Genomic DNA, 4,483 nt, shown 5'->3' with positions numbered 1-4,483 from the left:
CGCCCCCCTGCGTACGCCGCAAGCGGAGAACCGGCTCGGGGTCGCACCCAGTTGACGGCGGCCGAGTCTCGAAGGGTTAGTCTGCATCTCCCGGGGGTCGGGGGGCACCTTCCTTGGAGAGGTCGGGACTTGGCCGCCTCCGGAGGCATAGACTTCTGAGGCAGAAACCCTGGGCCGTACCGAGTGGTGGGGATCCAGACTCGGGTAGATGGGCGGTACGTAGTCCCCAGGCGAGCCTGTGGCTACGCGCACCTCGCGGGCTTGAGGTCCTAGCACCCCTGGAGGAGCGGTGCGGACTTTGTCTGTGGAGCAGAATGGGGCGGGGAGAACTTGCCAGAATGGGTGGTTTAAGGAACAGAGAGAAATATATTCCGATTACCAAGCCCGGGAACCTCCAGGGCAAGACGTAACGCGTATTTTCTCAGTTGAAAAGGGCTTTCAGTATATGTGCTTAGGAGTGCAGAGGCTATTCATGAAAAGCCTACTTGGAAACAGTTTAAATGTTCACGTCCAAGAAACAGGTGAATATATGACGGTCCATCTGCACAATATAGTTTCCCACACTGTAAACTGAATGAGGAGGATCTCTATTCTTGGTTCTACAGTTACCACCTGGATGCATCTGAATTCCAATGCCAGTACACAATTGGGCTTAGACGATGCTGAAATTTTCTAGCCAAGGGAAGAATGAAAACACAGGCACAGGACATGTTAGGATGGGGCAGAACTAGACTTCTAAGTAAGGAACCTTACACTTTATTTTGTAGAAATACAAGTTTCATGTGATTATGAAACAATATTGAACCAAATTAACATGTCAGAAGGTAAAATTCTAGGTTAAAAAAAAGCATTTGGTATCCAGTATTCATGTTCTCTGTATGAAAAAGATATACTTTACTTAAATTGGAAATACAGAATTTTGACTGTATGTCTTGGAGAATATATAAAGGAAAAATGGTCCACAGAGTTTGTTTTAAGTAAACTCGTACTACAATATAATTACATTTTTTCATAAAGTATTGCCAGAGGGCTCACTGAGAGAGAGGGAAGAAAAAGAAAGCATCCACCTAGTGAGGCATGGTCATACTGCAACTTCTTCCCTTCATCAGGATTTGGGGCACATGCTTCAAACCTAATTGACCCTCCTTGGACCAGCAGCGTAATGGCTGTGTCGCTGGGTTCCCATGTATTCGACCGCGGTTCGAGTCCTGGACCAGTGGCTTAAACTCATGCTGGGCGCGTGTGCATGCGTGCCCAAGATCCCAAGAGGAGAATGTAGGAAAAGGGATTGCGGCATGGCCATCCCCCGGGGGATGATTTCTCGCTTTCTGTCTCTCTCTCTTTCTGGCAAGCACATGGCGCTCTATAGCAAAAACCTCTCCAAAAAGCCCAAAACTAATTGGCCCTCTAAATACCTCCATAGTGTGCCAACACACACTATCTCATCCAATCTCAAACTCTATCTGCTCTCCCAGAGACACTGTCTACTTGTTACTGTGGTATCCCACACCCACCCAAACTAGTGCTAGTGAGGTCTCCTCCGAGATGCAACCTCAAATCACATGTGGCCTTACTCACTGGAAGCATATTTATCTGCAGAGGAGTTAACTAGTTTTTCTCAAAGAAAAGAGTAAGAGAACATGCCAACGTTTCCCACCTTGAAGAGAGTACATGGAGGTACAATAACCTGCCTGTCCTGGGAATTAAAGTATGAGTTTGTTAAAACAAAGTTGAAATCAATGCAGTTTTTCCCTTAATATACATTTCCTGTGATTTTTTTTTTAGACTACCGCGTATATCATGACGGAGATCACAATCAACAAGTAAGGGAGGAACAGATTGAAGCCTTTTTATTTTTTTTTTTTTTTTTTTTCTTTTGCTATTGGGCATGTGCGCTTGCTGGATAGAGAAAGTGAGAAAGCACCCCACAAAGGGGATGGCCACGCCACAATTTCTTCTCTCTGGATTTGGGACATGAACGCATGCACACACATACACCCAATGTTTTTTTCAAGCCACTAGGTTGAGGATTCAAACCATTCGGTTAGCCATGTTAGGATGCAGCTGCCTTCACCTTCACTCCATCTGCTAGCACTGAAAATATATTATGCATGTATGTATTTATTTATCTTGGGTTTTTGCCATAGGGCACGTGTGCTTGCTGGAGATAGAGAAAGAGAGAGGCAAAGTGAGAAATCACTTGCAGGGATTGCCACGCAGCAACTCCTTGTCCTCGATTCTCCTCTCAGAATTTTGGGCACGTATGCAAGAGTGCCCAGCATGATCTTCAAGGTCTAGTATTCAAACCACAGTTGGCCATGTGGGAATCCAGCATTTTTATTTATTTATTTATTTTTTTTTTGAGAGGTTTTTGCTATATGGCATGTGCACTTGCCAGAAATACAGAGACAGAAAGACAGAAAGTGATAAGTCACCACCCAGGGAGGATAGCCACACCACAATCCCTTCTCCTCCATTCTCCTTTTGGAATCTTGAGCACATACGCTCATGCGCCCAGTCACCGGGTCCGGGACTCGAACTGCAATCGACTACATGGGAATCCAGTGACATAGCCATTATGCCAGCTGCTAGTCCTGAGAATCTAGTATGTTAACCACTATGCCACCTGCTAATCCCCTGAAAAGTCAGTCTTTTTCTTTTTTTTTTTTTAAGAGATTTTTGTTACAGGGCGTGTGCACTAGCCGAAGAAACAGAGACAGACAGAAAGCCAGAAACCCTTCCTACAGGGGATGACCAAACTGCAATCCCTTCTCCATTCTCTCAGGATCTTGGACACTTATTCACATGAACCCAGCATGAGGTTTAAGACGTTGGGTCCAGGACTCAAACCCTGGTCAACTATGTGGGAGTCCAGGGACATTATGCCATTTGCTGGTCCTGAAAAGTTAATTAAAAAAATAAAATGCCAGAGGGTTCATGTGCTCACCAGAGGGATGTGGGAGGCTGCACACCGGCGAGTCTGCCGAGGTTTCTCAGGGAGCAAACAATTACCATGATTGGTTCCCTTCAAAAAACCTGACCTTTGAAACCTTGCTCTGATTGGCCACTAGAATCCCTCAAATTTGCATATCTGGCACCTCATGATTGGTCCAAAAGCAACCAATCATGGCCCACTGTTTACAACCCACCAGAGTGTATATAACCACAATGCCTGTCCCACAGTAGCCAGACGACAACGACCAGGAAGATGATGACTGAAGAGCTGAAACACCTCGCAGTCTCCAGACGACCCTGAAGATCCTGAAGAGCTAACACTGCATCGTCTCCAGACGACCTGGGAGACCCCGAAGAGCTGTGACACTACATCGTCTCCGTGCTGCTCACGGTAGACGACGCGATCCTTACGAGCTGTGACACTGCGTCGTCTCTGTGCTGTACCGTGCTGCCCATGATAAACGGACGACACTGTCATCTCCGTGTTGTAACACTACGCCGCTTGTCCCGGCTCTCACTCCTTCACTCAGGAAACCTGTTCGGCTGTCCGCCCAGGTTGGGACAGAGGGAGATAGAGGGGGAAGGAGAAAACATCTTCCATGGAGAATAGTCATGCCACAATCCCTTCTGCATTTATTCCTCCCTTCAGGATTTTTGACACACATGTATGTGTTCCTGGCATGTTTTTAAGCTACTGGGTCTGGACTCCAACTGCACAGTTGGCTATGTGGGATCCATCTCCCTTAATCGCCATGGGCTGTTCCCAGATGAAAGATTTTGAAGAGAGTTCAAGGGTGAGAACCCCTTATTAGGTAACTGGGGAAGGTCCCCACAGTTCTGGAGGAACAGACCCATAATGGGTCTAGGTTAGGCAACCTGACCCTCCATGGTTACCCACAGTCACTTGTGGGTGTGTGTTCCAGCAACAGGCAGTACCTAAGGTGGTGCCATGTAGAGTCTCCTTTGACCACCCTTTGTATTCAAGGAGGTCACTCTCCAGCAAATGAGCATTCTCATGTCTCCCATTATAGCCCTCAGCTGTTATCTGCTAGTCTCATGGGGTCTCAGTCTGGACATGCTAAATTGGGTTTTCCTCCAAACACCCAGAATTCTGAGGCTCCTTCTTGCCGGGGACCAGCCTCGGTGGGGGTGGGTTGGCTGGACGGAGGCGGCGCTGGAAGGAAAGGAAGACTAAGGCCTTGTGCTTTTTCATGCACGTCCTCAGCTGTACACTCCCAGAGATCGCTCTCTGAGGAGTGACAACTGTTAGGAATCATCGTGCCTTTTTATTGAAAATATGATACATGCAAGTAAATGGGAGAGGGACTACGTGTTCTAATTATCAATTCATAAAGTTTTAACAATAGAAACCATTCAGGGTTTGATTAAGGGCAGGTCTATTAATACAGTTCAACAATTGTTTGATGAAAGCAGGTTCCTGGTACCTTCAAGCAGTGCAGTTTCAGGAAACAATTCCAGCAAGCAGAGTTAACTATCAACCGATGTTCAGCAGCAGCCGTCTTATGAT

General features: G+C 46.8%; 1 long non-coding RNA gene across 1 annotated transcript; it reads left to right on the top strand.

Annotated features, from left to right (window-relative positions):
• The first annotated feature begins 3 nt into the window (after positions 1 to 3).
• On the top strand, positions 4 to 3,233 carry LOC102499750 (uncharacterized). The gene is made up of 3 exons (XR_337125.3): positions 4 to 75; positions 1,786 to 1,823; positions 3,184 to 3,233. It is a non-coding gene; the product is annotated as an uncharacterized LOC102499750 (long non-coding RNA).
• Positions 3,234 to 4,483: the final 1,250 nt, after the last annotated feature.

This window comes from Tupaia chinensis, unplaced genomic scaffold, assembly GCF_000334495.1.
Source record: "Tupaia chinensis unplaced genomic scaffold, TupChi_1.0 Scaffold144336_1, whole genome shotgun sequence".
Taxonomy (NCBI): Eukaryota; Metazoa; Chordata; class Mammalia; order Scandentia; family Tupaiidae; genus Tupaia; species Tupaia belangeri.
This window is presented reverse-complemented; position numbering and strand designations above follow the sequence as displayed.